Below are 13,958 nucleotides of genomic sequence, written 5' to 3' on the forward strand. Positions count from 1 at the left end.
CACCATTTACCAATATACCAATGACTGATGACCAAACTTTTAACACACGGGTCTTGGGAGGACTCTCCAAATCCCACCCAGAACATAATTTGCGAATTTTTACCTTATTATTTAAAGGTTCTTTTTTGATAGTTCCAAAATGACATCATCGCTATTCTTGGTTTTTGAGACCAGGATTAAGTAAAAGAAAGTAATCTTGAACACAAACATGAGGACATTGTTGACAGCCCATCTGCTAAAGATCAAATGACAGACTAATGTTGTTTGAATATGAAGTGATACCCAGAGGTCTCGTGTGTTGAAGGCTTGGTCTCCAGCTGATGGACACCTTCAGAAGTGATTGGGTCATAAGACCATGAAAATAATTGGTGCCATTAATGCATTAATCAATATTGATTTTCCATATCTGGATGGGCACTCAGGAGAAAGGGCTTGCATAAAGGAAGCCAGGCACCATCACCAGAGTTATGTCATTAAAATGCCCTGCCCTTTCTCTCCCTCTGCTTCCTGGCTTCTCTGTGTTCTTTATGTTCCTTAGCCTCAAAGAACCAAGTTGCCATGGACTTCAACCCCTGAAACAGAATAGGATAAGTGGTTATGTTCTTGCCATGAAAATGTAAGGTCTTCCCAGATGTCACAAAAAAAACCTGGTTTTCCAACTTTGGAAGCCAAGGTAGACATGGGATCCCCAGAGCAAGCTGGCACTAGAGACTACATGTATGGGTGACTTTTGGCGTTGATTGAAAGACCCTGCATCATTGAATAAGCTTGAAAAGCCATTGAAGATGATTCCAGACATTGACCTTAGGCTTGAGCATGCACATAGATCCATGTACATTCATACGCATCCACATATGTGCGCGCGCACACACACACACATGCACACATGCACACACACAAATTAATAAGTAAAACCTCTGAAAATGTAATCCAAAATCAGTATTTCTAACTTTAAGTTGTTCTTCTCAAGTCCTTTGTACAGCAAGAAGAAGTCAGACTAACACAGTGACTGACCAGTGGGACAGCAGCATATGCAGCCTGGGCATGCAGCCTGGGCATGCTGCAGAAAAAGATGATTCACACCCTGTAGGAGCAAAGCAGTGCAGCACAGGATGACATCCCATGGCTCAGAGCAGCACATAATTTAAAAGTGACAAATTATTGGCTTCTGTAATTTTTAATTAAATACATCTCTACTGCATTGACCACAAGTAATTGAAAGTATGGGCTGCAGATGAGGGGACTACTGTTTCTTTTGTCTGTAGGAAATGAGCTGAAGGAAAGGTTTTATCCTCTCTGGAGCCAGAAAACCTGCAACTGAATGTCCAAGGACATGAGAGCAGCCTGGTTGCCACCCAGTGTGTTTGTTTTAGCAGGGATATCAGCATAAAGATGCCTTAGGGAACAGACACTAAAACAATGCTTTGTGACCATTCTGTTCTAAGGGGTGTGGCATAAATCTGAACAAGAGCTGGCCTAGGACTTGGACTGTGTGTAGCCTTTCTCCATGATCACAAACTCTAGCTCCTAATGAGTGACACTGGGCTTCTTAAGGACTTCACAGGGCAGTCTAGCCAAAGGGCCAATATGACACAGGAGAATGGAACCAGTTAGGCATAGGGAAATTTTAAGTAATTTGTTAGTGCATTGAATATTTCACAATAAGCCCATTGTACTATAAAAAAGAAAAACATCAGCTTTTAGCTGCCTGACTGTTTACAACATCTAGTGCAATGACAGTATGTTATGTGTTTGTGAGTCTGCTTTTAAATACGGTACCTCATTATTATGAGAAGTCTTAAAATGCAATGAAGTTTCAAGCCAGAAAACTCTGAGATGCTGAAATGGGGAGAAATTGGATTACATTGAATTCAAGGAGAAATTTGAAGCAGGCATTTTGTTTGGCACAATTTGAAGCGGGTGGTACAGAAAAATGCGTTGTTCCTATTTAAATGAGACTGGGAAGTAATGTTTGACACCTTGGAAACTTTAGAATCAAAACAATCTTTCTTTTCTTCCTTCTATCTTCTCTGAAGTGAATTTCAATGCTACCAGCCAGTGTTAGGAGAGTCACGTGCAAGGCTGAGGGAGGATACCTAACTGAAAAGAATGTTTGTGTCACTCTTTTTTTGTTAAAGGCTTTGTCTTTATTAAAGTGACCCTTATGTTTCCTTTGTTTATTAAAACAATTGGAATTAATCCTTAGAGAGGATGTAGAAACTCTTCTTATGTAGTTGGCCCTGCCTTCTCTGACTTAACAGGCCTAGCCATTTGCAACTTGCCTTTCTGTCTCCCAGAATTTTTAGGTGAAATAGTATCTTACTGATGTTTGAGTAGATTATACATGTGCTTCATACTAAATTCAGAAGGAATAAAAAGCCATATGCTAAAAATCACATCCCTTACCTAACCCTGTCCCTTCAGCCCCTAGTTCTTCTCCCAAGGCTATCTGTTCTAATTTCCTTTCTGTTATTAAGATAAAACATCCCAACCAAAAACCACAGATGGGAGGACAGTTTCTTAGGCTTGCACTTCCAGATCACAGCCCATCAATGAGGCAAGGCAAAGCAAGAATTCAAGGCAGATCTGTTTGCTATTCCACATAGCATTACTTCTGGCCAGGGAAGTCACTCACAGCTAAGGATTACCATAGAAATCATGGAGGAGGCTCCCTGCTAGCTGGCTTGCAATCTGGATTGTACTCAGCAAGCTTTCTTAGACAGTTCAGAGCCACCTGCCTAGGGAATGGCCCATCCAGAGTGGGCTCTCTCACATCCATTACCAATAAGGACAGTCCCCTACAGACATGCCTGCAGTATAATACAATATCAGAGATCTCGAGACTGTAGCAGATGGGCAGAGCTCACCAGGATAGTTTATTTCCAAAGATATGTTACACTTAGAGTATGTGTGCATGTATGTACACAAATGATCACATACACGTTACTACATACTCTCCTCATGTCATTCTACAGTACAAGTGCAGCTCTGTTTCAACTTACTTTTGTGTGATGTGTGAAGCAGAAGTTTAACCTGCTTTGGTCTCACTGCCTGTCCAGTTGTCCTACACAACTCACAGAAGAGCCCATGTCGTCCTGCTGACTTAAAACTACAGCTTCATCAGATATTAAAGTCCCTTACTTTGGTCATGGTTGTTGTTGTTTCAGGCAATTGTACAGACCCAGGCTGGCCTCAAACTCACAAAGCAGAGCTGGCTTTGACCTTCTGATTCTCCTGCCTCTACCTCCTGAGTGCCTGGATTGCATACTGTATGGTAGATCATTTTCATTGATGGCCCTGTCTACCCACAATCCACATTTAAGATTTTTCCTTTTCAGAACTCGTATAGCTATTCTTCAATATCTCAGTCTCAAGTCTCTGTCTCTCTCTTTGTCTCTCTCTCTAATCCTCTCTCTCTCTCTCTCTCTCTCTCTCTCTCTCTCACACACACACACACACACACACACACACACACACTCACATACATACTTATTTAAAATTTTGAGATTACATTAAAATTTCAGTCTGACTTTGAATTTTCTCCATAAGAACTTGAACATATCAACTCTGTTCCTGCTCAGAAGGGTTCCAGTCCCTTACATGCTGAAATGATAAGCGGCACTGGTGGCAGTGCTGGTTACAGGGCAGAAAGGTCACCGTGACAACAGAACCCAGTATTAGTTTCAGAGTTTTATTGGGGGGACAGGGAGGACAAGAGAACCAGGCCTGAGGAGGAAAGCCCATGCAGACAGAGGGGAGATGAGGGGGAACAGAGCAGGACAGAGAGACGGTGGGATCTGCTTCAGGCTTTTTAAGGGTTCCCAGTGAGCATGTGCCAGCAGGCTTACAGAGCTATGCCAGAAATGTGTTGATTGTGTGACCACACTGCGCACATAGTCATCAGCACACACTGATGACGTAAGACGCAAGACCCTTTGCTTAGCTCCTGAACTGCGCATGTGTAGTCATGAAGGTGGAGCGAGGGCAGAATTCTAACACATGCACTTTAGGTTTTCATGCTTTAGAAATCATCCCTTCTTTTAACTGTGCTCCTGTACACTTTGTGTTTTAGTTATCACAGTAAATGGAATGGTTTATCTGTGGCATCTTCAGCTAGCCTACTTTACATAAACACTGTCAATTTCTACCTATTAGTTTTGATCATGCTGTTGCTTTCTATTCTGGTTTGTGGCTTGTTTGTAACTATTTTGAGTCTCCAGGTAAATGAGCACATTGTCTACAAATGCTTGTGAATTTTACTAGTAAAATTTGCTTTCTTGTTTCCCTGAACTGAATCACTTAGGCATTAGAATGGTGTGTTCGTGTTCTTTGCAACACAGTCTGCTGAGACTGTAGAGACCTGTCTGTGTATGACGAGTAAGACCCTTCCCTTAAACTCAACTTTTGTTTAGTGTTGTTTGGTTGTCTGGACTTGCATAATGATATTATAATAACACGTGCATCATATATGCTTAGTGCTAAAGAACAATGTGGTCGAAGATGGCCACAGCTTTAGTGATTATAGTCCCGGCTCTGTAGGCTTCCTTACAAATTCTATCCAATATCCAGAAAGAAAAAAAGGTTAAATTGCATAAGTTTAAAATTACCTAGTTTAAAAGTATATATAGTATTATTTTTAATATCAAGCATGTTTCAATGTAGCCTCATTATCAGAAAATTGCTAACCCTGTCAGGAACTAAATTAAGTGTTTTTCTTGTATAACTTAATTCAGTGGGGACTCCAGTATAATAAGTCTGCTAGGCCTCATGAGTATAAACATTAGCCATTTTACTGGTGAGTGGACATGCAAGTTAATTAAGATCCCTGGTTGAGAGAATATTAGGAATCATGGGGGGCTTGTAGTTTAATTTAACATCAAGTAAGGAAAATTAATACAAGAAGATATGAATTTGGTCTTACCTCAGGAACCAATTTGTTGTGCAGCCCTTGGCAAATACCTTATCCTCTCTTACTTAATATTTTCATTTTATGAGTGTAAATGGAATTATTAAATATTCAATATTTAATTATTATACACTTTAATTAATATTAAGTACTCAGCTCTTATATTTGCAATCTTATTCTGCAGTTCACCCTAAATGTCTCTTACTATTGATATGCTTACTGACAGTGATTACAACTGGTAAGGTCTTTCGACTGTCTACTCTCCCAGCAGACTGAAGGATCAGCAAGGAGAAGAGCCCATGGCCATGGGGTTTCAATCAGCTCACTGTAGCATGTACCAAATTGGCTCCCTTAGTTTCCCTACCTTCTCAGAAATTGGTAAAACATGAACGTTTCCCTTTTGATGACAGCACTGAAGGTAGGGATTGTTAGGTAATGACAGGGGAAGACAGTAGACCTATGGCCTATAAGACCCTGGCATTGCAAACCATATGGAACTTAATAAGTGTCTGAGTTGGTGGAAACCCCAGTCAAATGAGGCCCTGAGCAAAACGTCACTTAGATTTTCCCCCTATCCATGTAGCTCACACCAGGGACACAGCAAATGCTGCAGGCATGCAGGGGATGCATGCCTCCTTCCCTCCTGCTGATTCCCACCGTGGAAATCGGTATGGAGGCTCCTCAACACATAAAGCAAAATGTACATATGACCCAGTCACACTGCCTCTGAGCATACACCTCCTCACACACCAAAGTCAGCTGACTATGGAAGTATCTGCATACCAATGTTTGTTGCCAAATTTCTGAATCAGCCCAGGTACCCATTAACAAATGGATAAAGAAACCATAGTACATATACACAACAGATGAAGTTTTACTCCATCTTAAAGAAAACAGATAGAAATGAGGTCTCTGTGTTAAGTGAAATAAGCCATACTCAGACAAATACCATGTTGTTGTTGTTGTTGTTTTCTGATATGTGGTATCTAGGAAAACAGAAAAGGATATGAAGCTCAAAGGAGAGACACCGGGGATTTGGAGAGAAAATAGATATAGGGAACAGGGAGCATAGATAAATAAAAGGTCACCTAGAAGGTGTGAGTGTTCTAGAAATACAGTGTATATACATTTAGAAGGAGCACATTGGAACCCTTCATTTTGTTCAGTTAATATACACTAATAGCATAAAGAAAAAATTATAGACAAAGCCTTTCCTTTCTTCTTTTTTAGCACAGTAGTGTTTGTCTCTTTCTGTGTTACGCCACTTTTATATCCCTTTTTAAAAGTAGAAAGGAACTGTTACAGAACGGCCAGTGAGAGAAAGTGGCATATGAGAAGTATCAGCAGCATGGTGATGGATTCTCGGACATACTTAATTCTTACTCATCTGCTGCTGACACACTTTTGGATGACATTGTTAAATGAGTAGTTGTTATTCTGTCACTCGTCAGGTAGAGGAGGCACAAAATATTCACCAACATTAAAATGCAGAGAAGTCCCAAAAGTACTGAGCAGTGCTGGGCTGCATGGGGTGAAGGAAGCACTAGGCTGTGCTGAGCTGCATACAACAAAGGCTGGGAAGCAGTAATGTGTAGGCATTGAGAAAGGCTGGAATGTGTGTACACAGAGATGAAAAGATGGAGGCTTATCTCAAGGTGCATTCTTGCTGAGCAAAACAGTTACGTGAGTTGGGGTGAGGGATGGGAGGCCTCGGGACACTGCCCTGTCTGATGAGAGAGAGAGAGAGAGAGAGAGAGAGAGAGAGAGAGAGAGAGAGAGAGAGAGAGAGAGAGAGAGAAGCAAAAGTGATTCTTAGCCAAGGGACACTGGCTGTGGAGTGTGTCTGTTGGCCACACTTGCTTGGGAGATCAACCCAGCAGCTCCCCAGGGAGGGCCCACCCTGGGGATCTAGTTCTAGAATGATTTTGTTTTACTTTTACTTGAAAAAAAAAAAGTCCGATTGTCAAAGGCCCTTCTTTAAATTGTGAGTTTACCGATGTGTTTCAAGGGATCCTATGAGTATGGCCACCCTGGGAAGAAAGCAGTGCTGTGATGGGCAATCCTGCTCAGGGAGAAAAGCAGCTGTTTGAAAGAGAGGAACAGAAATTATTTTTAAATACACTGTGTGACTATTTAGCTAAATGTGGGAGGCACCCTGAACTTTACTTTCCAGTCTGTGACCTTTTCACAGTCGTCAACTCTGTGCCAAAACATGTGGGGCTTTTAATTAGCTGCCCTGTTGTGTAAAACGAGCAACCAAACTGGATATGAGACTTTTTAAACGTTCATTGACTTGTGTAATTAGAGAGAAAGAGAGGAAAGAAAAGAGAGAAGGAAGAAAGGAAGGGAGCAAGAGGAGGGACAGAAGGAGCAAGGGAGGAAGGGAGAAAGGAAAGAAGGAAGGAAGGAACGAAGGAAGGAAGAAAAATAATTTTAATCATCATCCTGCAACTGACTTCATCTTGGCAATGTTAATTTTAACTAGAATTGGGGGAAGGGATGTAATAAGTTTTGTTTCTTGGTCTAGAAAAATGAATATGGGCAGCGCTAATTAATTAGCACAGACAGTATTTATGCAGTGGCTTCTTTTGGATAATGTGCCTCAAAGGAGAACAAGAAGGCAGTTTTTGTTATTTCGTGGCTTTTTAGTGGCTGTGATTTAACAGAGCAATATCCTAGAATATATTAGGGAGCAGCAATGACAGATTCATTTTCTACTTTGTGCCCTGAAAAGCCATTTATGCAAATACAAATGCTGTGTTTGTAAAGTAAAAGCAGTTGGCAGATCTGGGTCTCTCACTAATGGTAAGAAAGAAACTCAGAGACCCCCAGCTATGATTTGATCATTAAGTGTATATGTCTTAAATGCAGACCCAGGCCCTCATTTATTGCAAAAAGTTCAACAGTTGACACTCTCAAATATAGAAGTTTAATGCGATTGTTTTCTCAATACTGCTAAAGAATGTTGCCAAATAGGAAATACAGAGGCATGTTTACCAGGGTGGTAACAATTATCAACTTTGTCATTTTGATATACCACAACTCCTTGCCTCAACTCTTTCCAAATCCACTGTGATGGTTTGAAAGAAAATAGCCCCCAAAGAAAGTGGCACTCTTAGGAGATACAGTCTTGTTGGAGGAAGTGTGTCACTGTAGAGGCGGGCTTTGTGGTCTCAAATATGCTCAAGTCACACCCAATGAGACAGTTCACTTCCTGTTGCCTGAAGCTCTCAGCTCCTTCTTTCTTCAGCACCACATTTGCCTCCACACTGACATGCCCCACCATGATGATAATGGACTGAACCTCTGAACTGTAAGGGAGCCACCCCAATGAAATATTTCCCTTTATATGAGTGGTCATGGTGTCCCTTCATAGCAATTGAAACCCTAACTAAGATACCAACCCCACCCCCTCCCAGCCCCTACTCAACTTTGTGTTCTCTCTCTCTCTCTCTCTCTCTCTCTCTCTCTCTCTCTCTCTCTCTCTCCCTCCATCCCTTCCTCCATCCCTCCCTCCCTCTCTCTTTCTCTCATTTAATGACTCATTGACTTCAATTTGTGCTGTCTATATACTCCTTGGTATGGGACCATTCACTGTAGGATGGTTGACCAGGAGCCATACCCTGACTGGACTCTCCCTCCCCTCAAAGCCACCAGTGGCCCATACCTTCTCAGTTAGGGGTAGAGTCTCATGAACACCTCCCTCCCCATGCTAAAATGTTGACTGGCTTCATTGTATCTCTGTAATGGCATAAAAGAGAGTGCACTTATTTCTTAAAGATTTATTTCTCTCTATAGACCAGAGTGACCTTGAACTCACAGAGATCCACCTGCCTCTACCTCCCAAGTGCTGGGATTAAAGGCGTGTGCCACCACTGCCTGATAAATATAATACCAGTAGCACAGACACTGAGAGCAAAAATTAAAAAAAGGGAGGGACCTCCTGAAACTGAGAAGCTTCTGTAAGGCAAAGGAAATGGTAAATAAGACAAAACAACAGCCTTCAGAATGGGAAAAGATCGTTACCAACCCCACATCTGACAGAGGGCTAATCTCTAAAATATATAAAGAATTCAAGAAACTAGACACCAAAATACCAAACAATCCAATTTAAAAAATGGGCTACAGAGCTAAACAAAGAATTCTCAAAAGAAGAATCTCAAATAACTGAAAGACATTTAAGGAATTTTTCAACATCCTTAGTCATCAGAGAAATGCAAATCAAAATGACTCTTGAGATACCATCTTACACCTGTCAGAATGGCTAAGATCAAAAACACTTATAACAGCTTTTGTTAGAGAGGATGCAGAGCAAGGGGAACACTCCTCCACTTTTGGTGGGAGTGCAAAATTGTACAGCCACTTTGGAAATCAGTATGGGGGTTTCTCAGAAAATTGGAAATCAGTGTCCCTCAATACCCAGCTATATGACTCTTGGACATATGCCCAAGGAATGCTCAATCATACCACAAGGACACATGCTCAACTCTTTTCATAGCAGCATTATTTGTAATAGCCAGAATCTGGAAACAACCTAGATGACCTTCAACTGATGAATGGATAAAGAAAATGTGGTACATATACATAATGGAGTACTACTCTGCAGTTAAAAAAATGACACCATGAAATTTGCAGGCCAATTGATGGAACTAGAAAATTTCATCCTGAGTGAGGTAACCTAGACTCAGAAGGACACACATGGTATGTCCTCACTCATAAGTGGGTACTAGGTGTAAAGCAAAGGATAAACAGACTACAATTCACAGCTCCAGAGAAGCTAGCTAATAAGGAGGACCCTAAGAGAGACATATAGATCACTCTGGGAAGGGGAAATAGATGAGATCTCCATGAGTGAAATGGTGGTGAGGGGTGAGCAATGGAGGGTAGGTGATGGGGGATGAGGACATAAGGGAACAGCATGGTCAAGCTGGAACAGGGATGGAGTGGGAAAGCAATGAAAAAGATACCATGATAGAAGGAGATATCATGGGGATAGAGAAAAACCCGGTGCTAGGGAAGTTGCCAGGAATCCCCAAGGATGACCCCACCTTAGACTACTAGCAATAGTGGAGAGGGTGCCTGAACTGGCTTACCCCAGTAATCAGATCAGTGAATACCCTAACTGTCATAGAGCCTTCATCCAGTAACTGATGGAAGGAGATGCAAAGATCCGTAGCCAAGCACCAGGCAGAGCTCCAGGAGTCCAGTCGAAGAGAGAAAAGTGGGATTCTATGAGCAAGGGGCATCAAGATCATGATGGAGAAACCTACAGAGACAACCAAACCAAACTAGTGGGAACTCATGAACTTTAGACCAACACCTGTGGAACCTCCATGGGTCTGGACTAGGCCCTCTGGATAGGCTAGACAGTTGGATAGCTTGAATTGTTTAGGGGGCTCCCTGGCAGTAGTATCAAGATCCATCTCTGGTGCATGAGCTGGCTTTTTGGAGCCCACTACCTATAGTGGGACACCGTTCACAACCCTGATGCAGGGGAGGGGCTTGGACCTGCCTCTCCTGAATATACCAGGCTCTGCTGACTCCCCATGTGAGGCCTTATCTTGTTGGAGGAGGGGATGGAGGGTGGGGTTTCAGAGGAAGGCTTGGGGAGCAGGAGGAGGGAAGAGAGGGGGATCTGTGGGTGGCATGTAAAAATGAGTAAAAAAAATCCTTAATAAAAATGGTTTGAAAATAATATTTATTTCTCTATATTTTTATATGTGTGAGTGTTTATCTGCATGTATGTGCACCACATACATGCAGTTCCCATGGAGGCCAAACAAGGGCATCGGCTCCTCTGAAACTGAAGTGACAGACAGTTGTGAGCTGTCATGTGGGTGCTGGAAAGTGAACCCAGGTCCTCCGCAAGAGCAGTCAGTGCTCTTAACCCCTGAGCAATCTCTTCAGTGCACACACACCCTTTAAGATTTATTTGACCACACTTATTTTTAATGCTTGATGGGAATTTTTCATGGGGAGAATATGATATGCATAAGCCACACAGGCAAGTTTTTAGAGTGAGAATAGTGAAGTGGCAAAGTGATAGTAATTATGTGTTGGCACAGGCATTGTGTTGCAATGGAAAGTGTCCATCCCAACGAAAAGACCTGCCACTCATTAGCTGCATAAACGCAGGCAAATTCCCTACTCTGTCTGCCTTAGTTCCTACCTAGGATAGTAGTACTCTGTCTTGTTAGTGACCACATGAGGCAGCATGTGTGAGGACAGCCCAGCTCAGACCTATAAACACTTCTTGTAAGACATTTTAAACATTTACAGTCTCTGCCACTACCCTGCAGGAAAAAAAAAATGGGATCTTTTTTCCTTGTAAAAATGGAACAAAAGGTGAACAGTGGTCCTGAATTAATTCTTGTAGCATATTGTACTCTTGCATAGTGATTTACTTATTTTCTCTCATTCTAAAAGGCTAAATTCTTCCATGAGAAACTAGTCCATTTATTTCTGTTTTCCTATATATCCATTCTATTGAAAGGGAAGAGATGTGGCTTGCTTTCTGTTAGCTTTTTCTCTCTTTCTGTTTGGTGCTTCAGGACTCTCCTATATAAAGCATTCTCATATCTCCCCACACTTTCAGGTAGTATACTCAGATGTGTGACTGCCTTCTATTTTTCTTACCTTTTCTACCTTTACTGCTATCCCCAAAGTGAATGAGAGTAATTGTCCCCAGCACAGTGTCTCCCACAGGAGCCTGTACATCTAGCCATATAAATGTTCTATTTCAAGCTATTAGTAGAGTACACCTTCACTGTAAATGAACAGGATCTAGAGTTTAGGGAATGACCTCATCTCTGTTGAGCCCTGACCACCTGCCAGCACACCATCCTAAAGATTCTGGAACTGTAATATTAACATTTTCACAGCGTCCAGTGAGTAGCCTGAAGTTGAAGGGGCTTAAGAGATTTAGTCAAGATCTGGGAATCAAAGGTGAAGATAATAAGTCCTTCCAAGCTGCATGGCTACTGGTCCTGCAGTCTAATCACAATATCAGGGGCAGCAATGCCTACTCCCTTGTACACAACTGTAAGAATGTCTTCAGTTATATAGCCTATAGTAGCAAAGAGGAAGATTAAAACATTTTAAGATGCACAACCTCTGCATTTGATATGGGATTCTTATGTAGCTTGTTGACACTAAGCCAAATTGCTTAATCTCTGTAATTTAACTTTTGCAAAACATCAAATGTTCTAAGGATATGTACTCAGTTTTTTCTGCCTGGATTCTTTCTCACTAGAGTGCACAAATGTATTCAGGTATGAGTCCTCTGATGCCTTGGAATCTAACTTTTTTTTATTGTGAACTAAATGCCAACAAATGTTATCACTTTCAGATGGGTAATGATGAAATAAGTACCAGTTATCACTAAGGATGGTTAGTTTAGAGGCAGGAGCAGAAGAGGAATCACACACCGTAGAGGCAGAAGCAATGAACTATGAAGGCAGTCCAATTAAAGCAACACTGGAAACCGAAATGTCTTTACAACCAACAGTTTTCCTTGGGGGATTTGAAATTATACAACCTGTAGTCTTAAGGTTGACTTGTGGTTCAGAGCCTGTGCACATTAGTGGACAGCATCTAGGCACTGTAGAGAAAGACACAGATTCAAAATATTAAGATGAGGAAGTTGTAACTCTCTTAAGTATATCCGGAAAGAGATTTGCCCCTGGAAGTAGTAACAAAGTTCCACAGAAAAGAAGGAAGTGATGAAGATGATCACAAAGATGATGGTGATGAAGATGATGGTCATAAAGATGATGGTCATGAAGGTGATGATCATGAAGAGAAGATGGTGATCATGAAGGTGATGGTGATGAAGGTGATGATCATGAAGATAATGGTGATGAAGATGATCATGAAGGTGATCATGAAGATGATGATCATGAAAATGATGGTCATGAAGATGATGATCATAAAGACTGATCGTGAAGGTGATGATCATGTAAATGATGGCGATAAAGATGATGGTGATGAAGATGATGGTCATGAAGGTGATGATCATGAAGATGATGATCATGAAGGTGATCATGAAGATGATGGTGATGGAGAATGTGTTAATAAAGAAGATGATGATTTTGATGGTGGTGATTCTGATGATGAGGAAACTGAAGAAACGCTCCAGTGATGAAATCTGTACAACATATCAGCCCAAAACACACAAAAATAAAACCAGAATGCTAAAGACTAAAATACATCAACAACAGGATCAAAATGTCTACAATCTTTAAAAAAAATGGGAAAAAAAACACCAAAAAGACCTAGTTCTGTAGAAAACACTAAGGCAAAAGTGCAAGCAAGTGTAGACAAGGGTGATTCTCTTCCCAAAGTGGAAGTCAAGTTCATGTGAAGACTTGCTTCCGGATGACTGACCAGGAGGCTATTCACAGTCTCTGGCAGTGGGGGAAATCTCTTGAAGAAAGCGGTTTACGCAGTTTGAAATATTCCATGTTACTGCATTTCTGCAGCAGCTGCTATCTGGCTCTCCTTTCTGTGTTGCCAAGTGAGAACACTCTCTACTGTGTTTGATAGAATTCATCCGGGTCCCATTGCCAAGAATGTGCTGTCTAAATGCCGGTTCAGTTTTCAAGGACTGGAATCCACCCTTTACTTGTTTGTAAGTATGTGTGGAATGTTATCATATAATAGTCAAAGTGGTGATCAAATGTGGAAATGGTGGGGAGGACAAAAATATACCTGTGAAATGAACAGCATTTTAATAATATATAAAATACAAACATAGTTGGTATTAGGTATAATAATTCATATAAAGCTAGAAGTGATGTGCCTGGCCCATACACATAAGTAGATAATGATTTTATTAGCCATATTTCTATTATTGTGACAAAACACTATGATCAAAAGCAGTTTTTAGAAGAAAGAGTTAATTTTGGTTTATGGCCCTAAAGGAAGAGTCCCTAATAGCAGCAAGCTATTGGAACAAGCAGCTGAGAATTCATATTTCAACTGAAAGCATGAAGCAAAGAAGTAGGAATATCTATGACCTCTCAAAGTTCGCTCTTCGTGACACATGTGATCC

The 13,958-nt window shown here is 41.2% G+C and overlaps 1 pseudogene; it reads left to right on the top strand.

Moving 5' to 3' along the window:
* The first annotated feature begins 12,179 nt into the window (after positions 1 to 12,179).
* Positions 12,180 to 13,585, top strand: LOC114704086 (annotated as a pseudogene).
* The last annotated feature ends 373 nt before the right edge of the window (positions 13,586 to 13,958 follow it).

Source organism: Peromyscus leucopus, chromosome 13 (genome assembly GCF_004664715.2).
Source record: "Peromyscus leucopus breed LL Stock chromosome 13, UCI_PerLeu_2.1, whole genome shotgun sequence".
NCBI classification, from domain to species: domain Eukaryota; kingdom Metazoa; phylum Chordata; class Mammalia; order Rodentia; family Cricetidae; genus Peromyscus; species Peromyscus leucopus.